Below are 15,556 nucleotides of genomic sequence, written 5' to 3'. Positions count from 1 at the left end.
ATTTTTTTCACAGGAAAATAAACGCTCACACTTAGATAAACACGTTTAAAAAATATAGCCCGGTGCTTTGTTCAAATCATAACACTCACACATTAATGAAAAGGTATACAACACAAGCGTGCCTTTGTTTTTATTAAATATTGCTAGATTGAAAGGAAGTTTTTTAAAAATGTTTTGTTTATAACAAACTATGACAATAAAATAACCCACACCAATGCAAAAACATAACAACAAGTGCTTTCACAAATTCTATATTCCGAAGAGAATGCGTCTTATAAAGTTTTTCATAAAATTACTAACTTTCCGTCCGCGGCACAGATCTTCGGAAGGACGCGCGCGCGGCCACACTGCACGCGGGGCGGCTGCGCGATTTCCGAAGATCTGTGGTCCGCGGCTTCATGCGTATTCAATTAAAAAAATAGACAGAGATTTTTGCCACATTCCCGCTTTACTATTTTCTTGCGATTTCCGGGATAAAATATCCTACGCACCTTCTTCGGTCTTAAACTATCTTTGTACATAATTTCATCTAAATCGGTTGAGAGGTTTATTCGTTAAGGGACAGATACAGTAACTTTCGCACCATAATTTAGTGAAACAATTATAGTTTAAGACCTAAGTAAGGATATAACTGCAATCTAGCTTCCAAGACATAAAAATTCTTCACGAATTTTATATATTAATATGAATATTAATTAATTACCAATAAAATAATTCATTACGCGTACGCCGTATATTTATTAGTTCATCATCATCATCATCAGCCCATACACGCTCCCACTGCTGGGTCACAGGCCTCCTATGAGGGTTCAGGCCATAATCCACCACGCTGGCCAAGTGCGGGTTGGCAGATGTCGTCGAACTTTTGATTCTTGAACATGCCACATTCATTGGACATGCATTTATTAGTTATTACGCAGGAATTCATAAACTTGTAAATAAGTTAAACCGTTCGGAAATACTTCAATATTCTCACTTTATTCTATCCACAGGGATTTCTGAACTTAAGACGATTTTCCTTGCTCCCTTAGTGTTCTTGGAGCGTTTAGTGCCAATTAAGGGTATACGTTTTACAGGTTAAACGACAGCTGGCGCGGTGAGTGTGTTGATGGGTGACCGGTGAAACTAGCAAGTATGAAAATATTTATTACAGTCACGCCCCGGATGATGTGAGATAAAAACAAAAAATACACTTTTTTTGTCTCGAATTATGTCGGACATCCACACAGCAAGAGCGGATCAAGGGGGTGGGCCATGGGGTTATATCCTCCCCTTGGGCCATTTTTATGTATTATGTCTACACTACCTGGTTGTGGCGAAAGTGGAAAGGTTTGATTATGTTTTTTAAATATAGGTAGATATTTTTAAGCAGAGTATTTACATTTATTGCTACACTCTACTTGTCTCTGTTTATTTTAACTTCTTTTTAATGTCATAGCGGGCAACTGAGCTGGTGGTTCGCCTGATGGTAAGCGATTATCGCCGCCCATGGACATTCGCAGAGGCTCAGACCTCTGCGAATACGCTGCCCGCTTATAAGAGACATGGGATAAGAATATATGATTGGAAAGAAGGAATGGACCAGGAAGGGAAAGGAAAAGGAAATGGGCCTCCAGCTCCCCCACTCACCGTACGAAACACAATAGCATGTTATTATTTCACGCCGGTTTTCTGTGGGGTACTTCAACGGTGCGAGCTGGCCCAATTCGTGCCGAAGCGTGCTCGACTCCCACAAAAGTTACTTTCCTCTCTTCTTAATTTTTTTACATCGTTTGCTCTTCACCCTTTCTATCTATATTCTATTTTATTATATGTTCTATTCTATTTCTTATTTTTCTAGATCCCTAGGTTCTTTGACAGAAATTGACATGAAGGAGGTTCTTAAACCTCTTGACTTTTTTGTTATGGTTTGCTACTTGACAGCTCCTTGGATTTTCAAGCAATTAACGTGATTCTTTTTGTGTTTGCTAGAACATTTTTGCTATATACTCCCATTTTAGGATTTGGAGGGCAACCGCCAACTCGAGTATTGGTGAAGGTCACTGGTAAATATTTTTCTAGAAAAACGACTATTCCAGAAAAAATATTATGTGTTGTTTAAACAACCGAGTTAATAATTGGCGAAAACACGAAAACATCAAACACAAGAAAACACACGAAAACTGAGTAAATTATGGAATATTAGTGTTATGTGTTATTACCTAAGTTGAAACATCAAAGTTATTACAGGTAATTGGGACAAAGTACTTGCTATACGCTACCGTTGTGTAACGTACACAGCTAGTGATGTGTGCTGTCGATGTATTTATTATCTATAATAGTTAGACAGTTGGAATTTTCATAGATTATGTATTTCTGTGGCCGCTATCACAAATATTAACAAATCGAGGTTAAGCAACTGTTCGCAGGGTTATAAATTGAATGGCAGATTACATTACAGGTGTTTGAATTTATTTCTACCGAACCCTTAGTGTCGCGAGTCCAACTCGCATTTGACTCATTTTTTTATATTTATTTAATGACAATTTTGTTTATAAATTATAAATTATTGAGATGAAATACATATAATTAATTAAGAATATTCCCCCAATAGAAACAACGTAGTTCTTTTGATATCATTTATATTCATTTTATTGTGTACATTCACTTCATATTCAACAATAAACTAGGCTGATATAAAGCATATTACTTTAATATCAAATAAAGTAACCACAATAACCTATTACACATTAATTTTGCTTCCATACCCCAAATCAAATAATCAATCATCAAATCAAATGTTACTATACACTAACTGTTCAATGCGTGTGGCTCATTATAGCCATAAGGCCCCCAATTTTATAACAGTCTTTTGTATCAAACTTTCGTCATTCTATTTTACTTAACTCGGTACAATGAAGAATAAATGAAAAATGGTTTAGTTTTCAATTATCGTTTTTATTAATCAATATCGTATCGAACAGTCATTTCAAAAATGTATACTAGAGTTGTAACATTTTAGAGGCAAAATAACAATTTTTTTGTATAACTAGCGGTCCGCCCCGGCTTCGCCCGTGGTATATGTATAGCCTTCCGCAATAAATAGGCTATCTAACACTGAAAGAATTTTTCAAATAAGACCAGTATTTCCTGAGATTAGGGCGTCCAAACAAACGAACAAACTCTTTAGCTTTATAATCTTTGTAAAGATAGTCCTTTAGGTGTAAAATCATCCCTAAATATCGTTAAAGCGTTCGCACATCACTAAAATCGATCACATATCCTAACCTTTAACAAGTTGGGTGTTACAAGGGTCAAAGTTAACGTTGGTCCACAAAAAATGGTTAAATTTTGATAATTTGTCACTGCCCACTTCATTACACTTTAACGGTTTATTTAAGCATATTAGAGGTGTGTTTCGTATATATATTTCATAACTTTCATGATGAATAGTACTATAGTAATAACAAAGTTTCAAAACTCAGATTTCTTCCATAATCTAATATATAAAATTCTCGTGTCACTGTTTTATTTGCCATACTCCTCCGAAACGGCTTGACCGATTTTGATGAAATTTTTTGTGCTTGTCTGGTATCTATGAGAATCGGCCAACATCTATTTTTCATACCCCTAAATGATAAGAGTAAGGCAGAACAGCGTTTGCCGGGTGCAGCTAGTTTATTTATATGTAACAAGTTCATAACTCCAACCTTGATTGAACACATGATCTCCCAAATAAAATCTCTAACCATTAAACCATTAGGTATATTGTGATTGATTATCAAATAATAAATCAACTCCACAGCGCCAATATAAAGTCAAACAACCCCAATATCAGTAGTTTATTTTACGAAATCCCCTGAAATAAAAATAAAAACTTTCACTTCGAACCATAACATAGATAATTCGTTAATGACACGCGAATGGTTTTAATGCGATTCTAATTTACCGTTGATAAGCTTTCTTTTATTACTGTTTCGATGCTTTCAAAACTCAACGAACAGATAAAAAGTTGTATTCGAAAACACTAATTTATTCGACTGCTAGACGCTCGCCCCGGCTGCGCCCGGTTATCAAGATTCCTGATTTATCCCAAGGGAGTATTTAATCGGGAAAAGTATTTTATCGCCTAAGTCAACTTTGTACAGCTACAAGGGTATACCAATTTTCAACAAAATCGGTTCGGTAGTTTCAGCGTGATTGACGGACAAACTTTCACATTTGTAATATTGTATTCGAATTCATCATTATGTCATCATCAGGCCATATATGTTCCCACTGCTGTGACACAGGCCTTCTATGAGGGTTTAGGCCATAATCCACCACGCTGGCCAAGTGTGGGCTGGCAGATGTCACAGTTTCAGACATGCCGGTTTACTAAAGATGTTTTCCTTCACCGTTTCGAGCAGTGGTGACGTTATCCACACGTGCAGATAAATTGAAAAATCAATTTATTTCCCGCACGCTATCCCGGTCTCTAACCCCAACTTATAGATTTGCAAGTCCGAAGTCTTCATCACTGAACCACCACTACTCTGCTAATCCGAATTACAACTATTCTTTAAGTACTTGATAAAACATAGAACAATTAGCACCAAAGGTATAAAAGGTTCAGGAGCCTTACCATCGAAATTGATTTGAACTTGATTTTATTTCAATTCGTTTACGGTTTTGATTCGACCTCAATCTTGAATTCATACTTTGTAACCAATTCCAGTTTTGTATCCAGCTGGAATGGTTATCTAAATTTTCGATCGAGTTCAATTTAATTCTGAACCTCAGAACTATTATACGCTACCTTATTTCGAATCGAATAGAACTCGATTAAATTAGATCGATACTATTGGTAAGTTTCTATTAAGAAACGCATAATAAATATTCATTTCATTCAAGCCATTCAACGCAATCTAGTGGAAAAAATAAACAGTGTTTTTGAGAAAGATAACTAACTTTTCAAACAGATAAAACAAAAAAAAAATACATTTATCTGTTTATTACGCCATAATAATGGCACAAAGGCAATATTTAAATGGTTGTTAGTCCTAATAATCTTCGAAACAACTTTACCAATATAGAGAAATTACCGACAGAAATGGGGTGAGATGTGGAGTTATATTTTCTAGTTTAATTTAGACACAGACGAATTCACGTGCTAGTTAGTAATAATTATATGACAATTACGTGAATTGGCACTTAAATTCAAATTTTATGTACAATTATTAAAAAAAAGCTAATTTTTTTATGAGAGACCAAAGATAAGAAAAATCCCTCCAAAAAACGTATCTAACAATAAAAAATGCGAAAGGTATGTCTAGAGACCGAAACGTCGTGATAACCGGAGACGATACAGGACGTATCCGGGTACGACACGATAACGATAAATAATTACAGCCTCCTGAAGAAGTTCACCTTACTTCGATATAATTAAGGAAGCTGTGTAATTTATAAATGCGTTCCGTTTACTCAATATCTTAAATGTGCTTATATACAATACGTATATAAAAACTTATTCACAATGAGACTATTTAATACATTGCAAAATATATAGATAGTTGATAAAAACAAACCACTATTTATTTCTACTGCAGTGATAAAGATTTCATAATTTGAAAGGAGACATCTGCATTACAAAAAGAGCATTCATCACTCAGCTTTTGAAAAAAGAATTACCAAGTCGCAATTTTAAAAACAGAATAGCGAAGCGTTTGAAAAAAGAATTAGCAAGCCGTTGCTTCGAAGAAAGAATTTTTAGGTAGACGGAGGTTTTAAATTTAGAATTATTTAAAGTTCCCCTTTTAAAAAAAGAATTTGCAGGTCATGGTTAAGGAGGGAAATTTAAGGCAGGATTTAAATTTGTCGACCGTGTTTTGTTACGAGTATTCGTTTTTCTTGCTTGCAGAGGTAGAATTTTACAAGTTAACTATTAATTTAAAAGTAAATATATTGGTATGGAATATTCAGGATTTTCTTAAACATTCATAAAAAATCTTTTATTAACTGGACTAATATGTTGGGGTATTATCTAACAATAAAAATAGTATATAATAGACGGAAGACGTTATCTTCCGATCATTCATCAAAATTGCTCCGGCCGTTCCAGGGATTTACATTTACAGAGGTGTAATAAGATTGTTTGCAGACCTTTCGCGTCTACAAATCGGTTACCGATTTCAAAAGTAAAGGAATAAATAAAGGATTGACGACAGGACTGTGAAGCTTACCCTTTCCTTCCGAAAAGGATACGGATATACATCCATATACATTTAGTAAAAAGCGATTATTAAAAAAAATAACTAAAAAATCTTTATTACTTTAAGATAGACACAAATCACAAGTAATACGCACGTGTCCAAGGTTCTTAAAGTTAAGAGTTAATATACGAATGTGAATTCATTGGATCCCGCATTAGGCAGTGCTTGTCCTGCGGGACCATGAACGAGTAACATTAATAATTATAAAATATCAGAGCGGCGACAATTTCGTGTCTATTATTTAAACATTCTATAAATAAATACACTTAATATATTATTTCAATATAACAGTCAAGAAACAATCGCTTCTTTATTTATTAACCAATTGAAACACTAAAGGGATTCTAAATGATCGACGCAAAACCTAATTATACACACACTTAGCTATTTGTTAGTTTCCAATAATTCCGTTCAATATTACATTCCCATTTGAGTAGTTCCGAATAGTATTCCCACAAAGACCTAACAAAGTTATTGTGGGTACCTACTACCTAGGAATTCTAGGATAGAATTACTACTCCTTCCAGGTTCTCCTGTAATTTGCACTTACGAACCGACGTTGTCAGGGACTCGACACATCTGGCCGCTTCGGCTCGATACATTTATCCGCGTTGGTTTGAAGAGTCCCGTAATTGAATTAAAATTTATCTTCCCTCCCTTTGACAGAGATGACAAGAAAAAAGTACACCGAGGTACACGCTTGACTTACTTTTTATAATTTTGTTTTGTTATTCATGGTGCTTTTGTGATGTTTCTATATTCTTTAACATAAAAGGTAAAAATAACTATATGTGGAGTATTTATTTACATACATTAAACAGTTTTTACTTATATATTAAAATATTAAATAATTTATAAAATTTTAGGCTCCTAATGGCTAGAAATAATACCTTATAACATATAGTTTCATCGAAAGTAATAATACAAATTTTATCCCGTATCTGGTAACGGGGGACTTTACACATCAGCCGCAATTGTTTTCAGCCAGAAATTCCGAATTCATTTAACGCTTTTGGGGATACAAAAAAAAATACGAATTTTTCCTTAGCTATCACACTTTAACACCTTATATATTCCTGCATACAGCACGTTTTCTTCGAAAGCAATAAAATCACCCATTGTAACCATAGAAAGCGGCGCACCAACTTTGTTGCGTTCGCGCCGACTCTTTGTTCAGTAACGAGGGACCACACACATCTGTCCGCGTTTGTTTCCACTGAGGAGTTGCGAGTTCATTTGAATTTGAAACTTTCGCAGCGCTACCGTAGGTACCTTTGTTTGTGCATTTCACTGTTCTACGTATCAATGTGGAATGGTGAAGAATACTTCAATGTAGCTTGATATAAATCATTCCTATGGCGTTTAAAACAATTTGCTCATTTATTTATAGAGATCTACAAATTATCTATATAATAAATATACAAAATAATGTATTTTTGTAAAAATACGTATAAAATTATCTTTATATTTCACTGTTTTATAAGGGACTGACTGTTTGATGATTGATATATATAGCCATAGCCAAAATAAACCAATAGATTTGTGTACGAAACCGCACCAAGGACTAGTTTATGCAGCAAAAATTGTTATTCAATGTGTATGTGAACTTTATAATAAAATTCTTATCTGTTCTTTATATAATATAGGTTCTTTTAAGACAGAGCTGTACACTTGGCTTATTGTAAAATTTTCTTGCTTTGCATTTCATAAATTCTGTATAATTTAACACAAAATTATAATTAGCGTGATGCTGTGCGTCCAATATGTGCATGCCAATTTGTGTGTGTTTATTTTCCATCTTTTTAACAAATAAAGAGAATCAATCATAAATGAAGTTTTATTTTTTTAATATACTTTTTTTATACACAATAATTCTTCGAGAAGATTCGCTTTATAATCGTAGTAAACAAACATAAAACATGGGTTACAATTGAAAGTTTTAATAAAACAAATTTATGTTATTTTAAATCTAACCTTAAGCCTAATGAAGCAACCACTGAATTTAATACGAGATTAATTCGTAGAGGTTTTAAAGATTTAGATATCACTGCTATAAGGTTTCATGGCATAAAAGGGGATAAAAGGCTTAAGGATATCCCTAACCCATCTACTATGCCATAATCCCATCCTAATCCTTGATCGCACTCAACATTGGCAGATTATCTGTAACTAATTATATGAATGCATAAGATCCAAAAATGTGTATTATATAGAATTTAAATGAGACACAAAATTCAACTGATAAGCTACCGTACGTGTTTATAAATAGAGTTGCTTGTTGTCTTTCGATTAAATTGACATACGCCATAATATTTCTCGCTTAATTTTCTCTCAAACTTCAACATTTAATCGAGTTTTTGAGAGAAAACGTCAATAAATAATTGCAAGACGAGGAATTCCCTCAAGGTGTCTGTCGTTCGGGTTAGTAGGTTAAGTAACGTAGTTATGGACAGTGTTTGGATGGGTAGATCAGTGATATTGAACTAAGTGCAGCTTGAACGCCCGAGGTGTCTATAATATCTAGAAATAGGGCCAATTAGTCACTAAGTGTTGAAAATTTATAATACTTATTTAATGTTCTTGAATCTTCCGAAAAAGATCAGTCCTTTTCCAAAACCCTACCTATATGTCAGTATAAGTAGATTTAACGTACAACTCAAACACACAATACTGCTAATAACTAGCTATGATCTGTAGTTTTACCCATGTAGCATGATATAATATAGAACTATAGCCTTCCTCCATAAATAGACTATCTAAAACTGACAGATTTTTCCAAATCGAACCAGCATTTACTGAGATAACAGCGTTCAAACAAAAACCCCTTCAACTTTATAATATGATATTATTATAACGATTGTTCAACCGTAAATCTGTTTTAAGTCTTAATATTTGCGAGGAATTACATAAGAAAATGATTTATCTGTATTTATATTGAAAACAGAACTTCCCGCTAAGAACTCGTAAAGTATTTAAGAGGAATTATTTATATTTGTATGCTAAATAAACCTTTGTTTAGACTCCAATGTGCCTCATTTAACCCGTTTATAAGCATATTTTTTGGAAAATAAACATCCCTGCTAATCTATACTATATATTATAAAGCTGAAGAGTTTGTTTGTTTGAACGCACTAATCTCAGAAACTACTGGGCCGATTTGAAAAATTCTTTCAGTGTTAGATAGCTCATTTATTGAGGAAGGCTATAGGCTATATATGTACGAAAATCTAGCAACATTCTCATAGGCACTGCCTCTGCCAATGTTTATGGACGTTCAATGGTAATCGCTTACCATCAGGTGATCCACCAGCTGAGTTGCCCACTCTGATATAAAAAAGTAATTGTGTATGTCTGTCACTTCTTCACAACTTAACCACTGAAACTTTTCACATGAAATTTGGTACAGAGATGGTTTGAGACCAGAATTTGATTAGAATTTAATATTTTACGATATTTATTGAAAGCTTGTGTTTTTTGTGCTAAACACTACAGTTTTTTTAATGTTGAAATAAATTATGTATAAATATGTACGTTTTAAGAGTTAACGTGAATAAAAAACGTCGGTGTGTTTGTGTGTAATGTACAATTACGATAATAACTTTGAAAATTCCGAAGTGTACAACTCCCATCTACAACAATTAGACTCCAATGTTAGTGACAGCAATTAGTGTCCATAGTTTTAAGTTCCTTTGTTCAAGAATTCAAGCCACATATGCAATGTCAATGTAAGGTAAAGTTTCATAATAAAAATTTTTATAATTTTTTTAATGAGACTCCATTTATCAAATTATCATAACACATTTCGTAGCTTGAAACATATCATCAGATGAACAGGCTTATAACATTACAGGCATTAAGCTCCGTTTCGCCCGTAATCATGTAAAAACAAGAAACATTCATTACAAAACATCCAGTCATTATTGACAATCCTTAAATATTTGAGTTCTGAAGTCGGCGCGAATATTTGCACATTGAAATTGGAAGTGCGAACAGCTAATTCCCGCCGTGTACTGTAGATACATGTGTAATGTGTCTATTCGGAAAAGCAATATTGGCTTTTATTTCAATGAGTATTTAGTTTTATTTACCATGGCGAACGTGGGATCTGCATGTTCTAAAGTCTAAATAAACGGTCTCGTATTTCGCGCCATTTTATTTCGCTTAGCTTTTAAGGGTTAAATTTGAAGGCTTGTTCAGGGTCCGGCATACGTCTGTCTAGATTTTCTACATAGATAGGGCTAAATACCGTTAGAAATAATAATTTAATGAAATTTCAGATAATGTGTGATTAATTCGGTTACGATATGGGAAAAAGTTTTATCTCAAATAGTTTCACGATATAAATTCATATTGTTTTTAAATAGTAATGTTAAATATATGTATGTTTGATACTCTCTCACCCAAAAACATACAGATAGACGTGGACCAGCTTTTCCGCCCGCAGCTTCACTCGCGTGCACCACGAAATGTGGATTTATGAACTAGAGAGAGGTTGAGATTTTTAACGACTATAGATGTGTTTATCTCATGGACTAATTATTTTTGCAAACAACATATTTTCATTTTTAAAGACTAATTCATTTAATTACATATTCTATTATGAAGGAAGCCCTTTCAATTTTCTCATCCTGAATGAATATTGTCAACTCACTTAACTCAAACTCAAAAATCTCTTGCATAATTATCGATTTAGTCAAGTTCAATATGTGAAATCGATTAGTTATGTTTTCGGAAACGGTGGTAAATGTTAAACTGTGTTATGATTCAAAAGTGTTTCTATAAGATAGTTGATAAAATGAATGTTTGAGTTGTAAAATGAATGTTTGTGAATAGGGCATTCTATACAGGTTATGTAAGATTAGATTTATTTAAAAACTACACAGAAATAGGAGCCTGCACCTGACGGGCGTTTGAGAAAAGTGAACTCTCGCCATAATATATAACTTCTATATTCGCCTCTATAGTATAGTCAAGCCATAAATAATGCCTTAAACTACAAGCCAATGTTACGGATAATTCGACAGTTTTCAGTCTCGCCAGTTCGATTATAATCTAACAGTTTTTACAACCTTACAGCGACATAAAAATATCAATAATTAATTCCTCATAAAATAATCATATACCTATACTAGCTTTTGCCCTCGGCTTCGCACGCGTTAAATTTGATGTAGATAGATGTTAATGTACATATAAACCTTCCTCTTGAATCATTGTATCTATAAAAAAATACCATCAAAATCCGTTGCGTACTTTTAAAGATTTAAGCATACATAGGGCAAATAGGGAAAGCGACTTTGTTTAAATTTTGACTAATTCCCCGTTTTACCTCATTATATTTTTTTGTTAAACTTTTGTGACGTTCTGTGTTGTCTATAACTGGTATTTATTTTTATCAGGTTATACAGTTCCATGTCAGATCGTCAATTGAAAGCAGTACATCGCACCCGTGATTTTCTTTAGCACAGAGTATGCTTAATACAGGCTCATAATAACACGATAATAAAAACCTCTGAATATCTGTACAAAACGTGACACTAGCAGAACCCGTCCTCAGTGGAATCGGGAGTTGCCATTTAATATAGAAGAAAAATAAGACTGTTTAATGCTATGTAGTCATTTAGAAGCAAGCATTTATTGCATGCATGATATTTTAATTCGAAAGATTGATCGTCCGATTTAGTTATAATTATCGACGTCTATTTCAGGTAAATTGGTGTGATTGATTTAACTCCAGCTAATCAATGTTTCGACGGCCGTGTAATATAAATTTAATGCGTTCTGAAAGGTCACCATAGTGTCACATGAATGATATGTTTGATGGATATAACGAGGTGAGATGTTTATCATTATTTGTATAGATGACTCGTTTGGTAACCCGGTTTCGCTCCAATTATATGCTGTTACGCCTCTATAAATGTCGACTCTTTTTATCGAAGCGTACTCGTCTCCCATATATAAAATATTCACACTATTACTAGTAAGTTTTGCGGCTTCACTTGTTAAATTATTTTCCATACATAATTCCATACGCGTTTCCACTGCCTATAATAGTTCGAAAAATTAAAAATTTCCCCTAAATTCCACATTTTTATAATATAGTTTTAATAATACAATCGACACACAGATAAGTGTTTGACGGGTATAAAACTCGATTTATCTAATACACTTTTTTCCAAACCCAGATTGCGGTCTCAAATATAGACATATCAAGACACAATGAATAAATCAAGTTTTAAAACCGTTAAATCATGACACACCATAAACTATTGTAATAAACGGTTTGACCGACTTGTGTATTGTTATTCAATTTATAACTTCCCACTTCAAAAGTCACTGCACTTTGCCTCTTTAGTTTACTGCTTTGAAAGAAACATTCGAGCAAGAAAGTTTCAGTCCTGCTATTTGCCTTATTAATTATTTGTTTTATTCCATCATTTTAATACCGCTTTTTCTCCACGCCGATTAGTTATAAGTTCACTTTTTTATTTTATATTATTTTTATTTTTTATTTTAATATTATGTGGTGTTAAATAAACATTCTTTGTTTCTTTCTAATAGCAATTTATATATGTTTTTAACAGACTTTCACATGAAGGAAGGATTTCTATTCTGTATGTATTTTGGGGGGTTTTCAAACGAATGGCGTGATTTTTTTGTGTGTTTGATAAGCAAGTGGCATTTGGCCCCATTTAAGAATCTGGAGTGGTACCTCCCACGGACGTCGGTGACATTTTTTTTAGAAAATAATTATTTGAATATTAATTCTGCCTGAAATGACATTTTTAAGACAGACGTATTCTTCTTTTTTAAATAAGTACATTATATTGTTTCACATAACACTAGTACTATCTAAACAAATATAAAATAATATCAAACTGAAGAGTTTGTTTGTTTGAACGCGCTTGTCTCAGGAATTGCGGGATCAAATTGGAAAATTACTTTTGAGTTGAATAGTCCATTTATTGAGAAAGACTATCGGCAATAAAACAATATGTGGACGTGAGTTTCTAACAAGAACCCGTGGCCCCTTCACTTACGCAGCTCGACGGAACACAGTGGGGTTTTAGTCGGTAGGAATCCGACATAAGCCACGACCTCTTCCCCGGAGGCCGTGGATATCTATGCAAGATTTCCCCACTATAAATAATAATATATTAATAAAAATGAAGACATGAGCGAAACGGTTACGAGTAACGAGAGAAAGTCACAACTTGTACACAAGAAAGACTAGAAAGATGCACATGAAACTTCCTAAAAGTTTTGTACATTAATAGAATTATTATCATGCCTTAAAAAAAAAAAAAAAAAATTAATTTGTAAACATAAAATGTTTGTATCTGAATCCAACAAGAACTAATCAATTGCTTTGTAAGCGAGTTACATTGTCGGTATACTGGAGTTATTTATAAGTTGCTATTAAGATCTGCTTGTCCCGGCTTCGCTCGAGAAAGGGAACAAAAGAATTTGATGCCGAATGCATTAGACATAGACACCTTTTACATCTAAAATAGAACGTAAAAACAGTAATAGTGGGACTCCCCGTCAGGAGAGCAGCAACCATTTTAAGATTAAAATGAATAACTGAACTGATTGTGACAGGACTCATGATTGCGGGTTCGAATCCCATAACTAAAGAATTAGGCGTGGTAAATACTTTTTTAAATTATCAATACGAATTGTTGTATTAGAAAAATGTTTCTTATGAATAGAAAATGCAAGGTTTGTTAATTTGGGCGATGGGATTTAATAAATTAAAAAAAAAAACTGCACCGCCTTCAAACTGTCAGAATGAGACCAAATTTAAATGCAACCACATGGGAGGCAAATAAATAAAAAATCATAAAAATAGGGTTTATCAGAACAAAGTTGCGAGGTAACAAACACAAGAAATTGATAACCTCTTTTTGGACTCGTTTGAATATGTTTAAGCTACATTTTATTTTATTTTTTTAGATTAGTTGTGAATTATTCAAGGATTCTACAGACAATAGTTTCATTGATTAAGAATTGTAGTTTGTAAAAAAAGTATTTTGGAAACAATAAATATATGAGTTAAGTATAGAGATACTTTTTAGTACCATATTCTTTTTCAACATAATTATAAGAAGTTATCCTTAAACCATCTTGAAGTTTTTACACCACTACTAGTTACAATTACATACATATAAAAATATTATATATACATCATACAAATTTTATATAAATATTACAAAACTTATTCCATTTTCAGTAAATTTATTCTGTATAATTTTTACTGTTACAAAAAAAGAAAAAAGCTTCATTGTAATTCAACGTTTTCTACGTAACTTATCTTAGTATAAAGGACAAAGGACTGACTTAAAATTCTGGCTGGAATATAATATTTTTAAAAAGTCGAACAATGTTAAAAAAACCTTTAACATTAGGCCATTTAAAAACAGAGCTTCAAAACTAGAAACAGTCAACATATAATCCGCAACGCACTAGAAAATACATATACTAATTTTTTTTTAAATACTATTATAATATAAAATATTAAAAAGGTTTTATAAAATTCATTGACTTTTTCATTTTTATTTGAAATGATTGTGTATTGTAAAACTATCGGATAAATACATTCTTCTTGTATTAACTTTTATTATACATGAAAGAGATCAACTCTTACTTCGGCCATTTATTCATAATAAAACACACATCTAGCAATTATCGCTCAACCCTTTTAGAGTATAATAAAAATTCATTTACCCATCCTAAGCCCCGAAACGAACGTCGATTCAAATAGAGTTATAATAAGTCTGTTTATTTAACGTCTGCGGACAGAGGTTATATGGGTCCCTTAAATCTCTGTACCATTGAACTACCTACGAGCCCTGGTTTGCTATTCTCAAATCAAACGAACCCAAATAACCACGTTATTTATAACCGTTTCGGCAAAACTGCAAAAATTCACAAATCGCAAATCTAACGAGAGTTAAATAAATACTCACGATTTTCCTCACTCGACCACAAAGCACACATTGACACTGAATATCACCACAAACATATTCACTTAATATCACGATGTATTATGTGATTTTATTCTGAATATTTTAAATGACGATAGATCGGCGCGCGCGTGTGCCGCGCATCTCGGGCCGCGGCACAAGTGATACTGGCTCGGCAACGGGACGTCGTTCAAGTTGCTCTCGCAAAACCGGGAACACCCTGCCCTGAGAAAATTTGCCATATCTGGGGAAAACGGAGACTTAATATGCTTTGTGTTCCGCCAGATCGACTGGAGATATACTGCTACGAAGCTGATGGAACTTTGTGGTAAACACAATATGATCTGGTTTTTTACTGTGAGT

At 33.3% G+C, this 15,556-nt stretch overlaps 1 protein-coding gene across 1 annotated transcript in view; it reads right to left on the bottom strand.

Moving 5' to 3' along the window:
- LOC119837880 (alpha-2Db adrenergic receptor-like) overlaps positions 1-15,342 on the bottom strand; it is a 277,024-nt gene extending 261,682 nt beyond the window's left edge. The window contains exon 1 of the mRNA XM_038363664.1: positions 15,197-15,342. The gene's annotated coding sequence lies outside the window, so the exon portion shown is untranslated. The remainder of the gene's footprint in view (positions 1-15,196) is intronic.
- Positions 15,343-15,556: the final 214 nt, after the last annotated feature.

The sequence above is a fragment of the Zerene cesonia genome, chromosome 29 (assembly GCF_012273895.1).
Source record: "Zerene cesonia ecotype Mississippi chromosome 29, Zerene_cesonia_1.1, whole genome shotgun sequence".
Taxonomy (NCBI): Eukaryota; Metazoa; Arthropoda; class Insecta; order Lepidoptera; family Pieridae; genus Zerene; species Zerene cesonia.
The sequence above is the reverse complement of the archived record's forward strand: the minus strand, read 5'-3'. Positions and strand labels throughout refer to the sequence as shown.